This window comes from Linepithema humile, chromosome 4, assembly GCF_040581485.1.
Source record: "Linepithema humile isolate Giens D197 chromosome 4, Lhum_UNIL_v1.0, whole genome shotgun sequence".
NCBI lineage: Eukaryota > Metazoa > Arthropoda > Insecta > Hymenoptera > Formicidae > Linepithema > Linepithema humile.
Genome location: NC_090131.1, coordinates 15,319,956 through 15,337,415, shown reverse-complemented (window position 1 = coordinate 15,337,415; position 17,460 = coordinate 15,319,956). Strand labels below are relative to the sequence as shown.

General features: G+C 38.0%; 1 protein-coding gene across 10 annotated transcripts in view; it reads right to left on the bottom strand.

The window, feature by feature from the left end:
* The window catches only part of LOC105676868 (nucleolysin TIAR), a 395,737-nt gene that overhangs the window by 284,389 nt on the left and 93,888 nt on the right, over positions 1 to 17,460 (bottom strand). The gene's annotated exons all lie outside the window — the stretch shown is intronic.

The following is a 17,460-nucleotide window of genomic DNA, read 5'->3' as shown; positions in this document are numbered from 1 at the left end:
AAAATTTCAGGATCGGTGTTCAACTTGCACAGCTGGTATTTTCTCATGTATCTTTAAAGCATGGTGAATTTCAATTACACTGGAGATAGAAAGTAAGAGGCAACAAAGAGGGCGAAGAGTGCAAGAAAAAGACTTGTCGAAGATACGGCAAAGTCAAATATAAAGGGTGCAAACGAAGACGTCGGGTAAAGTCAAAGTTTTTTCAGCAGCGTTAGCGCATTTAATTTACCTCGTGATAATAGGATGGCGACGATATGGTACGCGTGAGAAAAGAGATAGGAAGGTAAAGGACACAGAGCGACCCTTATTAAAATTCATTAATTTTGCCCATCTATGAAAGTCTCATTTTCATGCAAATCTAAAGAATAATCTGGTAAAAAAAAGTTGAAAGACTTTGAAAAAATCGCACGTGTGCGATTATTTACCGCAAAGAATAAACGCGTCGTGTGTAAAAAAAAAAAAAAGAAAAAAAAACGAAGTATGCTAGTAATTATACATCGTCCTGTACTCAAAGTGCAGCTCTATCAAATTCTACGTTGTGTAACAATCTCTCAAACTCTAAACAATCGCAAAAAATTTTATAATATTTCTACACATTTAAAAAATATCTTTCGTGCGACACCTCTTGTCCGAAAAAATTAGTGTAAAGCAAAATGCGCAAATTTATATTCACACACACACACATGTAACATTCATATTTGTATTATAATATTTATAACATCAAAATGTTCTGTATATTCACATTATGAAGAGGAAAATAATATTGTTGATAAAATGTGCGCCGTATCACACTCTATGATTTAATAGCTGGGCAAGTTTCGATACGCGGCAAAATGTTCGGTAACGACCAGATGGATCGGCGTGACAGAAATCTGGCGCGACGTGCAATGAGTGATTGCGTGTTCCCGACGGTAACCTCAGGAGGAGCGAAATTTTCCGACCGACAGCCACGTCAAAGCGATTTGTCGTCGGGCTTCCGCAGAGAAATGCGAGTTGCTCCCTTCTGTACGTACGCGAAACGACCATTTCCTACGTCTTCAGAAATCGCCCGTGCCTTACGTACGTACAGTGCACTATCCGCAGACGTGTTGCCGGGAAAGTCGGAATGATTCCGAGAACATTGTGCCGACCGCCGCCCAACCCGTGCCATCTATCAGTTGTTATTTATTTAGATCGAGCGGATGAATGGTGCTCCCTCGATACCTCACGAGCGAGACGCGGTGGCCGCGTAGCTTGCAGCCTTCTTAAGGAAAATATACATGCCGTAGGTGAGGTCTTATCGCGTTCATGCAACATTAGGCTTCTCCGTTATTTACCGCATTTTCGGGCTTTCCATTTTGCCCCCGTCTCGTTCTCGCGGCCAAGCCGCTTTTATCCGCGGTAACACATTTTGCTAAGGCAGCCGCCACGAACAGAGACAAATCTGGAGTAAAGCAACGCGGCTTGCGCCGCTGCCTATTTATATTCTCGGCCGCCGAGAGCGATTCACCACCGTTACGATACCCCAATTGGATGTTTCCTTAAAATGTGGCGAGCTCTTTGTATTTCCTGCTGGGCGTAGGCGTGGCCAAAGTGCTCTGTCGCGAAACATTTCTCATGATTGCATACTAAGTGCGTACTAAGTGCTGCCTGTAACTTACTGATGTTTATTCAAGCATTTTTCTCACACTTTTTCGACGCAAACAAAATATTATGTTTGCTCGAGTCAACGTATTTAATAATCCGCAAAGTGTTCTCAGATCATTAGCTCGCATCATTTTGCCATCCCGAAGGAAAGGAGAAATAAGGCATTGAAGAAACATAAGTTTAAATAGATTTTTCCAGCGCGGCCGCTAAATATTTGCGCATTATTTCGCTGTTAATGACCCGCGATTGCAGCGTGATCGAAACTTTATAGCGCCAAGGTGTAATTTAGTTTGCATATTTCATGCTGAAATCGATTCTCGGTGCAGCTCGGACGATCGCTCTTGCGAACTTTATGCTTGGGCGATTATGTTAATGCGGATAACGAAGATAACACGACGACTCCGTGCTGCACGGAGCGTGCGCTGGATATATTTCTCGAGCGCTTTTTCGTCTTTCTCCTTTATGCACCACCCTTCACGATGTCTCGTCTAGAACCGACTCTGGTACGCATAAAAATATGCAGGCCTTCCAGGCGGCACGAGTTCGCTGCATAATCATGCAGTCAATGAGCGCGAAAGAGCTAACCATGCGAAAAAGGAGAGCGCGGAAAAAAAATTTATGGCGGCATGTATTAGGATGATAGCATGCCTCTTCATATAGTATTCACCCTCCTGCGCTATGTATTTTGAGAAATGTAAGCAAGAATAAATCATTTATACTGATAACGCACATTATATTGAATCTCGCGGCGTTTGGGAATTCTAATAACCTTCTGGCTTTTCTTTAATCCTTTCTACACTCCCGATATAAAAATATCTGCAAAATATTATTGTTCAATATTTCACAAAAGCTCGTCATAAAATCATAAATTAAGCATCGTAAATAAAGTAGGTGTTATAACTAAAGTAAGTAGCTACTACTTGAAAATATTTCCTGTACGTGTTTTACAAAGTTTAAAAGTACGGCAGCAACAATAAGAGCGTTCCGTCCTACTCGAAAGGATATAAAACGGCGGACGTCAAAGTTAAAGGTATCTGAGTCAGTGACTTAGACGATCGATTATCCGTTTCTTCTTCTGTCAAAACATTACATTCAGCACAGTTAACTTCTTTCTCAAAAGACGCGGACTATCCCAGGGGAAAAAACTTAGAATCGAAGTAAAGTGACAAAAGAGAGCTGTCAATTGGTCTGGCTTTACCATTCTTTTTATATAAAATGTATTGTAATTATATTGTGTAATTATTTTATGTTATCTGCTATTTCGCAAGCAAAATAATAGATAAAAAATAAGTAATAAAAATAAATTTTGGTTATTTAATTGTAGAATTTGAAAATTTCATTATTCTCCGAATTATTAACTATCTAAATTAATGCATACTCAAGTAATTAATAAATAAGCTCACATCTTGTAATTCATGGATGAATATAAAAAATAGATTTATATGTATAAATGCTTATAATATGACTTATAATTGTCACGATATACAAACAATCGGTCTTAATCGTATGATAATTAACAATACATTTGCTCTATTTACTAACAAAACACTACGGATTCTACATGGTTCATTAAATTCCTCTCACTTGAGTAAATTAACAAAGAGTTAACAAGCTATGTAAGCGCAGACTCCTAATTTTCTATGAGTGACTGTTTTCAATCTCCGCTCTTTGCTCTCAATATTTGATTCGGCCGCCACGCAGAAAGCAATATCTCAACTCTGGGGCTGAATATATAAACAGCAGGAGGTAATACCCGTATAATATGCGTATCGGAGCATTCTTACCTTCGATTTCACGGACATCCGAGGTGGTGTAAGGATAAGGGTAGGTCGATATACCAAAGCCTGTTACTCTTATCGCAAAAAAGCCGGCGGCGGAAGAAGAAACATCCCTCGTAAATATAGAAGGTATAAAAGCCACCCTTTTGATGGAGTGGGCTCTTAAGGGTCGAGCTGGTATCGGACGGTGCGTTCGCCGCAGGATGACCAGAAGGATCGGCTAAGAGGGGGAGAGAGAAAAAGGAAGCAAGGAGGCAAAAGGGTGAGGCCACTGTGAACGTAGGACACTGACCGTGCTTAACGATCGCTACACGGACTTCGTATTTTGTTTAAAAGCCAGCCATAAAACGACCACGGATTTCTGGCCACATTGTTGTGTCGTGAGTTCTTCGTAGACCAACATCTGATCGTTTAAAAAATTTCGAATGCTGCAACACTGCATATCCAGCATTAACTACCATTTTGTGCATGAGATGGAAAATTATTCTTTTAAGTAATCATTAATTTGATTCATATTAATGTTTGATATTAATCTATATATTGCAATTAATTATATCTGAATGTTCCGACAATATTAAAAACACTTAAATTTATGAGATGTTTAATACAATTTTGAAATATTCTAAAATACATAAACGCGTGTATCGTGTACTCTGAACGATTTGATTTAGGGAAAGAAGCGAATCCTGCCCCATTTCCATTTTACATATATTTGTCCCGCGACTATTTGTCTCGAGAACCGATTTCTACGGATACTGTACGATGATAGAAAGCATCATCGAAATTCAGAAGGAAACGCCACAAGATATTCCCATTTCCGGCGCGTCGTCTCGGTCATATGGTATTGCGTGTCTTCATGTTTGCTTAAGGATATCAACGGGACGGTGGGAGCGGTGCTACTTGGGGTGAATAACTTATGTTTATTCGCACGCATCTTTATACTTGGCGCCACTTAAAAATGCCTTATATAACATGCGCGGACCGATGCAAGACACTTTATTTTGACAGAGGGATGCTTTCCTAAATGTATTTACTCTACAAAATTGAACCGTATTTATCTTTTGTATATAAATTTCATTTTTTAAATTGATATCTGATTTTTTGGGACACCATGCACTTTAAGCAAACTAAACGAATGATAAAATTGATGGTTTTTATAGAAATTGTTTTTCCTGTCGCTGCGAAGAACTCGAATAATATAAATGACATAAAATGATGGGTATCCAAAAGTAATATGAAGAAAAGCAAAAAGAAGTAGCGCATATGAAGAAAAGCTATTACCGAACCCAGACGTTACATTTCCACTCACCATTTGCACTTCTACTCGCCCGATCTCTGGAGTCGTAAAGGAAATATTTTGTTAATACATTCTGCGCATCATAAACGCGATATGTGGATGTATGTGTAGAGTTAGACATACCGTTGAGACATTATATTTTTGGAGGGCAACCAGCCGCGCAGAGGCTCGCGTCGGCCATAAACCTGCTTTATTTCTACAGGGTGGTTTTAAAATTCCGCTCTTGGAATGGCGGGCGAGATGGAGAGCGCCGGGGAAAGATCGAAGGAATAGTAGAAAGGAGCAAGATGAGCGTACAAACCAGAAAAAAAGCGCGCGATGGAGAGAGAGAGAGAAAGAGAAAAAGAGACGCTGGAGAGAACGCACGCGGGAATAAAAAATATATATGTACATTACGTCCCTCCCCACCCATAGTTGTGTGGATTCGCTGGAGCGACTCATACATATGGGACCAATTTAGTAAAATTATTCAGAAACCGGGAGATTCCAGCCGTGCCCACCTATCACCCCTCAAAGCGCCGTAAACGCGTATCATTGTCAAAGGATTTGAGAGATTTCGAGGAGCAGGGAAAGAAGCGAGCGTGCTGAATGGGCCGGTAAAATGGGATATTAGGCTTCGTACAAAATATTCTCAACGTGTACGTGAAAACTACAGGCAATCGTCACTTTTTCTATATGCTTATGCCAGCTTGATTCGCTTCACACAGTTAATTTTGCTTTACTCCCTCTTAAAATTGAACGCGTGTTTTAAATTTAGATTTTTTTTCCATATTATGATAAGTTTTCTTCACGAAATAACGGAAAAATAAATTGTACGTTAACAATAGACAAATTTGATATTTTTTTCCAGCGATTTATACCTTCAATAATTAATAAATTAAATAAAACGAAATTTAGAAGGTTGCCGTTTACGCAAAGAAAGTATATATTTGAATGAAGCTATATAGAATCGCTTTTTTCTACGTTCTTTAGTTACTGTGCGAGAACGCACAGATATAAACTAAATAAACAAAGCGCAATGTGTGAAAGGGCAGGGATCTGGGATACCAAAAAGTAAAGTAAAGAACTGAGAAGCGTCTAGGTGTGTAGGAAAAGTGAGAAGAAGGGCGATTGTGAGTGCGAGAAAGAAAGACACGCGGAGAAGGATCAGGGCGGAGAAGAAAGAAACCCCCGCGGGTCACTCGTCCGACTTTGCGAAATAAAAACTCGCTTTACGGGGAGCTTTTATTGCGGGTACTGCGTTTCTTTTGTATCCCTTTGGACACGCGCTACAGTGCCTTTCAATCGGTTCAACGAATACATAGTTCTCCAATGGTCTCGTTGGGAATACCACATTCTTCTTTTTTTTTTTCTTAACAACTATCTTCCGCTTCCTCCTATTTTCTCCTTTCGCCTCTTATTTGTATCCCTTCTCTTAATTCCCCTTGCCGTCTTCGCTCAACAAACAAAACACCTTAAACGGTCTTTTACAACAAAACTTCGTACTTTCTCAAGATCGTTCATCGTTCTTTTTCTCGTTTATAATGAAAATTTCTGAATGGATCAAATAACGTTTTATTACGTAATTAACGTTTTCCATATTCACAGAAATAGTTAAAAAAATTCTAAGTATTCTTGTAGGCATGTAAGAGCTCTATAAAAATTTCTACAATTTTATTCATTAAAAACAATTATTTTTTATTTAATTTTGTAGTAATTTCTTAATTAATATTAATCGATTATTTCTATTTAATAATAAAATAACTATTTTTTATTAAAACACAGAAAAAAATTAATGTATAATTAATATTTCACTTTATCAAAATATAATTATGGATCAAATTTTCCAGAAGAATACACCGATTATACGCTACGTTGCCTTGCACACGCATGATGCGTATAATTTACTATAAAAATAAAGGAGGAAAAGCGCGAGGAGAAAAATGCTTTAAAATAAACTATGAAATTTAACATACTATTACGTAACATTTATCTAACATATTTTTGAAATTTTATGCGTCCATGCAATATATAAATGTAACAACCTCTGTAAAGTTAGTACCTCATTTTCACAAATTGAAAGTTTTATCAATAATTCTAATTGCACTCGCAATAGTTCTACAGTTCCTGATAGGTTTTAGAAAAAGTTCCGTTAATTTAGCTAAAAAAATTATAGCCGAAAAAAATGTAACAAGTATATTTTTATCCGGTTCTTCAATTTAAAAGTTCCAAATAAAGCGACATTCTACTGACAACTTTATAGAGCAGTTGACTTTGGAGAACGCAGATATTAATTTTTCATGGTTAATTTACCGATTAATTTGCCAGGAGGAAAAGTGGTTCTTACGTCGAGTTGAAGGAGACCTGTCAAGAGCACTGATTGAAATATAGGGTAGAAAAGCCTCAGACCGCGAATTCTAGAGTGGAATATCGGAGATCGAGAGAAATATGATGCGCATAATTTGAAGTGCTTAACATAGTTTACTTCAAATCACAAATTGTAGACTCACTACAGGTATTTTATTGTTAACATGCGCATTCGTATATTTATCATTTACTAATCACAATGAAATTCTATTAAGTACAAATAATACTTGATCGATGATTAACTCGCGACATTAAATTTTCATAAGTCTTTTTTTTAAATTAAAACAGATAATACATATTTCATAGTATGCCAGTAAATGTTATAACCTTGATTTTCTAGTTTAATTAAAATTGCAATATATGTTAATTGTATTGCGAATGTATTCAATTGCTTTATTTTCGTAATTGTCAATCTATTAAATCATTATCGTCATTGTAGATTAATCTGTAACCATCTAATTATCAATTAATATACTTCATTTGCGCTAATCAGATTTTGACACAATTTCTTTGTTGTTTTTACGTATGCAATAAACGAATAGTGTTTGCGGCGAAGCTTGCAATTAAACCGTAGGCACCATACGCGCTATATATACTCTAGACGCGAAGTGTAGGTAAAACCCGTTTGTTTTGGAAATTGCGTTAATTTGGCGAGCGCAGACGAGCTGATTTCGAGAGTGACGTGGCAATCACTGCGCAATCACCGAGAACGAACGAATCGCAGAGGTTTGGGGTTGCCGCTTCTCTACATACATATATATGAATACGACAAACGCGAGCATATCCGTTTTAACAATTGTGCATGCGAGATAATGATGCACCATGATAAATGTGGCAAGTGCAGGACATTTTTTCTATATCACACTCAACACCTTTCAAACTTTTAAATAGTTGCACATGTACACAGCAAGTTGTACACCATGTTATTATCATGCGCGATGTATTGTGTATTCTGCCATAAAAATATTTTTATGACAAAATAATTTTTTTATAAAAATTTTTTAATATATACGAGAGAAAAACTAGAAATAAAAAGCATTACTATGTAAACATAGCATGCATAGATAACATGTCTGGACGTACTTTATTGATTAATCTATCAAAACTTTTTATATGATGAATCTGGTGACCGTGTAGTCTGGCGCAAAAGTCCTACTAATTACAAAGCCGAGTGGCAGAACAACAGGCTCTGGTAACCAGGAGTGGCAGGAGGTTACCAGAAAATTCAAAGTCTCATCCCGATAATTAATCATCTATTAATTGGCAAGAAAAGGTATGCGTCATCCTACGAAATTACTTGATCTTGAAGAGGCGAATCTCTCGCGTACATAAGTTAAACGGCCCTACTCATTATTTATAATTAATTAATATCCGCTCTCATTTGCGTATTAATTTCCACGCCCTCAATGCCGGCGTGCTGAAAATAATGCATATTGTTATACACTTTAGGATGATAAATGCGAGAACGACTATGTGAAATAGATCTTAGTTTTGTGGTGGGATGCATGGAATTCATATTACAGGAGAAACAAAGATTTACGCTGTGAGACAATTAATTTTATCCACAACGCGCTATGACATCTGTATAATACGCAAACTATGATTGATTACACATATGCGTGAGGAAATAATTATCTCTAAATCCTCAAAAAATAAGTACATTTCTTTCAATTTTTTAAATAGCCATTTAACTATTACCTTTCTATTTTTATTGGATCGTATATCATTAAAAAATTTTTTTAATTTTGAAAAAATTTTCGGAGAGGGTGTTAATAAACTGTGCTTTCGTATCTCGTATTGCTGAAAAAATAATGCGGTTGATCAATATTGAAAAACTGATTCAATACAAATTTATTGCAAACTTTCTATATTTCAATATTTAAACTTAACCCTCTCGATTAATATTGTGTTAATTTTGTAGCGTAACACAACAAATATTTACAAATATTATTCCAAACTCCATATCAATAATTAGTCATTATGATATAATTTACTATAAACATATTAATTTTCTTGTATAGTTTAATATACAAAACTTTACGAAGCTAATGTAATTCTAGACAGAGAAATGTTATGTCACGAGCAATCAATGAATACAAATCATATTAAAATATAACGTACTTCACTATATTATGTGTAACAACTATCTCTCTGTTTACTTAATAACAAATCCGTGTGTACAATTTGCATACAATCGTTTGAGGAAACATATGTAGCTCACTTTTCAATTTGTACCATTCGCCGACGATTCCGCGGTAGAATATGGTTTTTGTGAAATCAATCACGCGTTATTTGCTGCGTGTACCCTCCCCATTGGAGAAGCGGACAGAAAGAGTGGCGACTGGCAGAAATTGTAGGGGAACAAATAAAGGAAAAACACAAAAAGCTAAAGATCGAAATAGATGGACCTCGTATCAGAACAGAACATTCATAAAGCAACCAACAAAAAGGATAGAAAATTTATCAAAAGAAATTTTCTGGATTCTGATAAAACCCTACTCGTATAATAAATTCGATCTCTTACTAGGCCGTCTACGTAGTGTACATGTGTGTGAATGCGTGTGATTTTCTTCTTGCACAAGCTATTGTTAAAATTAAAATTAAAATTAATAAAAATTGATGACATGAAATTTAATATTGTATACGCATGTACATCTCAAAAGTATTAATAATAATTGTTTTAGTGTGCACAAATGCACATAGGCTGACAATGTACACGCGCGCGATCCTGGAGTACAACGAAAAAATAAATTCATTATTTTGTCTACTGATGTGGTTGGAATCTTTGTTCATTACTTCAAACATTGGCCGAAAAAAAAGTCTCGCTTTATTCTATTCCTCCAATCTTCTCATGGACCCAGCGTTGTACCTTAACTGCACGAACGTGTTTCACGTTGAAAGAATCAAAGGGTAGGTAGGTAGCCCGGAGGCGGGGTTGAATCTAACCTTCTCCACACAGCAATTTACTCCGAAATCATTTACCCTCCTACCGCCCGTGATAGAGAGAAAAAGCCGAGCGGAGAAAGACGCAAAGAAAGGGGTATGCCGGGAAGGGCGGGAGGGGGCATTCGAAAAATTGCGCCAGTAAATTTTCGTGGCAACTACCATCATTTACCTAAACTCCAAGGAGCTATTGTGAGGCGGAGATAGAGCCGGCCTCGCAGAATCGCGAGGACAATTGTTTTCCCACCACAGTAGTAAGCAGAACTATCGTAGCCGTGCAAAGTCTGTTCGGTGATGCACAGTAACTGTTTGCAATTATTGGTTTGCCTAGGGCCAACTTGATGATCATCTCGATATGCCCGGTGTTTCCAACAATGTTACTACAACCATCTTCGATTCTCCACTTACATCTCTTTCCTTTTGCAATGTACCACCAGCTTTTGTAATGTCGCGTGCTTTACATATTCAATTGTGACACATTTTATAACCAGGTTTAAAATTATGTAAGAATTTTATGTTAATGATAAAATCAACAACGGGCAGACTTGCATTAAGAAACGTAGATATAGATAAACAGAGAAAAGGGAAATGAAATGGTGAGATGCGAGTAAAAAGGAGAACCGTGTTCCAGAGTATATCCATACCGCGCGTATAGTGTATGCTCGAATGGTATGTGTAGTAACGAGACCCTCCATATTCATAGTGTACAACACGGTTGGGCAAATTTAATTCGCCAGGCCCTCTCGTTCATCCCTTCAAATAAAGCCTCTGTCATCTCATTTGTGGTATCTGTACCTATCTTATTTTAGCTTTTCGTTAACGCATTGTAATTTACAATAAGATATTATAAGAACTACAATAAGATATTATAATAACTATTGTAATATAGTAAAGTAAGATAATATTAAATATACAATTTCGCAAGCAAACATTAAAATAATATTATATCAATCTTATATATCATCTTAGAAGAAAAGTAGAAAATTTTGGCGAATTTAATATAGAGTTAGCTGCATAAGATAAACGAATGGCGGAGGTTAGTAGAATATCAACACTTCAAACTATACCCACACTCATGCGGTGCCCAAAACCAACCTTCATCTCAGCTCAGCTATATTTTGAGGCCAAACCGCAATCCAGTGGCGTAAGCTCCGAGAATAATATATTTTCACAAAAGTACAATCTATTCTCTCATATTGTTACTCGAGTCCAGTTTTCACATTATTAGATGCAAATCGAATCCAAATGATATAAAATAATTTATAAATATTCCATGAATTATAAAATAAATCTTTTTATAAACCATAAGTTAATAAAAAGGATTATAAACATATTTTCTAATAAATCCAAGATACAGAATGTCTTAATTATTACCATAATTTTATCAGATTTTTCTTGTACGCATCATTATATTATTTTATACCAATAATAATATTATTAAGAATATTAAGAAAGATTGTGATAATAAGCTCAACAATTGCAGTGATATATGCTATATGACATTTAATATAACAGCGTGATTTTCTTGACTAGCTTGGCCCGGCGCCACTGTATAAAAATAATACTCTGTAAGATAGAGGCGGGCATCGGGGATTTGTCGACGACTATCTAGAATCAATCCAGTTATAGTAGTCAACCTCTCCGCGGTAAGTCAGAAGGGAGACTCAACCCTTAGTAACGCCAGTCTGTCGGCTGTGTCAATAGCTGATAGCATTAGTGGCACCTATTTCGAGGCAATGTCGTATATTAGAGTTCCAAAGGTTCGATTTGGGTGAGTAATAAAGCAGGCCGATCCAAAGATTACGCCAGTGTTTGATCATAAATATCGTATGACGCGTATAAGAAACTTATGTCGGTACTACAAAAATAATAATGAGACGTCAAGAGAAGAGAAAGGTGATAATGTGTAAAAAAAAAAAATTGTTGCAGAAAATTTTATCTCTCGTAAATAATTGTCCTTAATAAAATGTAAGATATTTTTATAACAATATCTGTTTTCTAAAAATTTGTGATTAATAAAACAAAGTATAAAAAAAGGGAATTGTAACTGTAAATATTATTGTAACTTATGCAATATTCAAGCAGTAGTTGAAATAATGAACAGTGCAAACGATCGATATGCGTGTGCATTCAGGACGAAAAAATTACCGGAAGACTACTGCTGTAATAAACGTGGAATTCAAATATTGAAATAAAGACCATCGAATTAATACTCGATATTATGCTGGATGCTTTTTGAGCTACCTTCCTATACTGGCGATATTACGTGTTTGAAACGGAAGAGCAAGAAGCAACCATTAAAGGTATCCAGCCACTTTTTGCCAGCGGAAATTGAACATTTCTCGATACGCGAATATTCGAAGAGCGCGATCCAATCGCGGGAAACCGAGGTTTCCGGTCTTCGACGCTGGCCGGGGGCGACGATATTTTTCCATCGCGAGCCGCCGACCCCTCTAAGCGAACCATGGCGTGGAAAATATCCAATTTGGTACACCGATTCCACGGCTTAACCGCTCGGACTTGGCCGAAGGCTGTTTTCTCGCAAGCGTTATGGACGGTCACTATAAACACGTCCGAAATGATGGTAGGTATATGCATAACATTTCGTTAGATTCGCGCAGTATTTCGCAGCTAAATATTTCTATGCATCATGATTGGAGTTATTGAGTAATGCGACTGTCATATTAGTATATATAGAAAGTTTTCACATTCTCTATAAGAAAGAATAAAAGAGGAGAAAAAGAGACAAATGCTTCTGATATTGTAAATTATTAATGTCTTTTAACAGTCTTTCTTTAGTGTTTATGTCTATTTTGTTCATAAATTTTACTTAACTTATATCTTAATAATTTTTTAAAAATATAAAATGCAAAATACTTGACAAAAAAAATGACAAAAAATGACTGTGACAATAAAAACCTAAGAATAATCGTATTTGAGATATTGAAAATATAGTGTAGTCCCTTCGATATTTGTCAACGTTTAACAATTCGTGTATTTCACCAATGAATTTAAAAACCTTCAGCGTACACGACGACGATTCATGCAAAGCAAACTGTTGCAGATAGGAACAATTCTCCGTAGTGAAATTATGTTTTTTGCAAAACGGCAAATACAATAACGGGAATGTTTTTTAAACAATTGTTCCCCGCATATCTCACAGGCCACTGTTTTCGTTGCGAAAGAGTTTGTTGTTTTTTTCTCATTTGTTTGTTGTGCGGTGAATTCCAATACGCGGTGATCAGCATACAACAACACGAACGCAGTTTGAAGATATGCCTATTCAAATTTATTTCGTATCCTATTTTGTTGCTTAAACATTTGACGAATGCGTGTTCAATAAGAAATAAAAAGGGTGGAAGCGTCTTACTTTCTGGAAATCAATTTAATATCGATAAACGTTGTCAAAGCTAATTATACAGCAAAATACGTTAACGCAAAGCATTCCACACCTCGAAAGCCCTTTTTGTTGCTTCTAATGCACGGGGACCGCGATGAATTCCGGCATCGCGTTGCAGGCATACTTAATGATACCGTGAAAGCTGCTCTTTACCAGCTCCAGTTCGCTAGCCGCCCACGATAATAGAATTCAGCTCCATAATCCTGTGCTTTACGAGTGGCGTCGGAGGTAAAGACGGCAGGCAAAACGAGGGATCTGGCAAGGAGGAGTATAAGACGAGAGGGGAAACGAAAGACGCGTGAAAAAACAAAGGGCGGGCGACGGGCGAGGGGCTGTGGGAGGATGATGGTCGAGAAGCTTGTTTTCTCGGGAGATAAAAATGTTAATTTAAAAATAAGGCGCTAGTTGGGATTAATAGGGTAATAAAAAGACTCCTTCCCCGAGAGCATTTTTCTTCTTCTCCTCTTTTACTCCGTTTCCGTCTTCCGCCTGTCTCCGGCTGCGAAATAGGATAATTTAGTATTATTGCAAATTAGGGAGGCAGAATGCCACGTTGTTTGCGAATAATAAAGGTCGTCCCGCGGGACGCCGGAAATCGGATGAAGAAGATCAAGTTACTTTCGAGGGTCCGCCTTAGACGTCGAACGGTGATCAATGCTATGATATCACAAGAGAGCGCTCCGTATGTCGGCGAAACTTTGATAAACTCGGATATACGACGCTATGCACCTACATGTCAACGCGCACCATCTGTTATTTCCTTTTTCCAGTTCTCTCTCAATTTTCGCTAATTAAAATGTCATTAATAATAATATTACACTCTGCTGGATGTAGAGCATAAATTTATTACTGTAAAAAGAAACTAATACTCACGTGCGATGCATAATAATATTTGCAGTTGCATATAAATCTTTCACTTCATAATTTGAAATATTCATCTGTATTTTGATATATGACAAAAATATGTGTATATTGTTCGCCGATCATTATTATCAGAAATATTTTTGCGATATCTTTGCATAATTACAATTTGCGCATTTAATGCGCCAATGCTATATTGATTGCATAAGCCATGTAAACTAACAACAACAAAGTTTGCTCCACTTACACAGCGGTTTCTAACGGCGAGGTGTGAATTGGCTTAAAAACTTATCCATTCGAGCGATTATTTATTAACAAGGAGTTCGCGATTCAGCTTGAAATAATGACGCGACGACAACGATGTTATTTTGCGTATTGCACGAACGCGTTATTGAGGTCTCAGGTGGATTTTTATATTTCGTAGCCGAGTGAGAAAAGTTGTAACAACCCTAGCTCTCGAGGGAGCGCAGGACACGAGTCCACGGAAAGTGACTTCTCTTGGATCCCGATGCCCCCCCGCGGTACGGAAAGTATAACGCGAGTGGTGCGAGGAGGCAGCTAGGTAGGTAGCGTCGCAAAAAACGGCAGGCGAAGAAGCACGAAACAAGAAAAAGAAGAAGGTGACGGAGAAGAAGAACAGTTTCCGGATAGGTGCAGCGAGGAACTTGGAATGCAGTTTTCGCTTGTACATCGAGCGGAGTATCTTAGCCGTAAGGTTACCGGAGCAGGTAGCCTGGGCTCGGTCGGCGAGGTTAACTTTTAGTGGCCCTTGTCTCTTGCAATAAAGAAAAGTAGCGGATAGATATCTACACCAGCGGGCGGGCTCTCCGCTCTCTCGTTCTCTCTTTCACTCTCTCTCTCTCTCTCTCTTTCTATCTGGCACACGGATGCTGCGACAACGTATAGGCACCACCGATAGGAATACGTGGTGCGGCATCCACCGCGGCTCGCGGCGGGGAAGGGATAACATTTTCGTGCTCCGAGAAAGGCGAGCCACGAGCTGTTTGCTATTCAGGCCGCGATCGGTGCTATCTGTTTATTCCGAAACAAGCGCATCTCACGAAACAGTCTGCCTCTCCCCTTTCCCTCTCCCACACGCTCGCTCTTTCCCGTCCCGATGCGGCGCGTCCTCCCCGTGCGCCCTTCGTACCTGTCTTTATCTATCTATCTATCCGCCTCTATGTCTCTTTATTCCCGACTACTTGTCTCACTTTCGGCGGCCGCCGCGCCGTATCGCCCTTTCCCGTGGACGTCCCGCGCGCGCTTGCACGCCTCCCTGCGTTTCTCTTTTATAAAATTGATCGCACCGACGAAACCGAAGAAACACGTAGTATGGGGCGTAACACGAGAATATAGGGTGGGCAAGCACGGAAACATCGACCGGCCGTGACAGCAGATGGGTGTCGCCGAGCACTGGTCTGACCGGACACCGATACTCACCACTTTGACACTCGATCGGGACTCCCTCGAGACTGTTTGAATCATGTGATTCGTATGGTATAGTAAATATATATCTTTTTTTTTTTACGTACTTTCGCGAAAACCGAATACGAGATATCCAAAGCGCAAATACTGGTTGTGTGCACGCATATCTCCCGCCTTTATTCTAACGTTAACGTTTATACTGCGTGCGATTGCATATACTCCAATTTTCTATTTTATAGAATATTGTGCAACATTCACTGTTGCATATTTTTTTTTATTATTCTGTAAGATTGAAAATATAAATTGATATAAAATATACATAAAATATTTGTAGAAGTTAATTTATTGTAGGTTTTACTAATAATAAAAATATAATGTGATATAATACATTTAATATATGTACATACATAATTGCGTATAATTATTTTGAATTATTTAAAAAATAAAATGATAAAAATTTTTTTCCAGTTTATACAGCGCCGCTTTTATATCTTCGCATCGTATTCTATATCAGTGATGTATATCCGTCTCAGCAGACGTTTCTCGTGCACGCGCGCTCGAGAGGAAACATGAAAAATACTGTACGTACGAATGGTCAGTCGGTAGTTTTTACGAAGCAAGCATCGAAACCTAACTATCGAAAGACGAAAAGAGCTAAACTTGTCCGTTGAACTTGTAAGAAGCCACTGGAAGGCCACGCACGTGATCGGAGAGCCAAGCACGCGCGGTGAAATTATTGTCCGCGTCCTACAAAGCTGCACAGAAGCGATGAGAGTACGAAACGAGGGGCAGAAAGAGAGGAAAGTGGATGAGAGAGTGGAGGAGAGAGAAATCCGCTGCCTGGCGGACAGAGAGCTCACGTTCTGATTAAATTCTCAGGGAATTTAGGTGATTCCAAGTAGATTCGATTGAAGGCATTTCATAGACGAACAGTCACGAATAAGGGGCAATAAAGATGCGTTTGTCAGAGGAAAATATCCGAGTTTAACACTCTGTAGCCAACATCGCTTCGTATCCGTTTAACAGAAATTTCTAGCATACCCGAAATGTTTGCAGGTTTGTCTTCGCAGTTGTGTGATTGCAAGTTCTTTTGGTTTGAAAATTGATATTTTTATAAATCAAGTAATAGTCCCGTGGTGGAGAAAATTATCAATAGCGGCGTTATTCGTTTTGTTTTTATTGTTAAATCGCAAGAGCGTTAAATCATTTTAATTAACATCTATAGTATCTTAATAAAAAAGAGTAAACAATAATTTTTTGATAGATTTTTCAGATTTATATAGGCGGATATTTTTAAAATGCCATGTACAGAGACCTGTCAATATGTTAAAAAAATAGCCAAGGTATATGTGCACACGGGTATTTTACGCAAGTCAGTGATCATTCATGCCGACCAACCTATGGAAAAAGAATCGTTTTCTTTATCACTCCCGATGGTCTATCGCGATGACAGGCTATAGAATAAAAACGGCCGGCCAAACGGCCGTGTAGGAATGAACAACAAATAGCTGACATTCAAACTGCGAGAACGTAGAAAACTAAATCAATGGACCAACCGAACTTGAATACACCTGCGATCGGAACTGGCGCTACGCTTTCACGCAAGGAAAAGCGGCGTGTACGAAACAATCGATGCGGCACGCCGTGAATCATGCGAATGGTTCTAACGATGACGCGAATGTAAAAGGGTCACGTCAATCCGTTGACGGTTTGAAAGGGACGTGAAATATGGCTTTCAAAGAAACCGCCGGGCGCATCGGGCCGTTTATTTTAATAAACTTCAT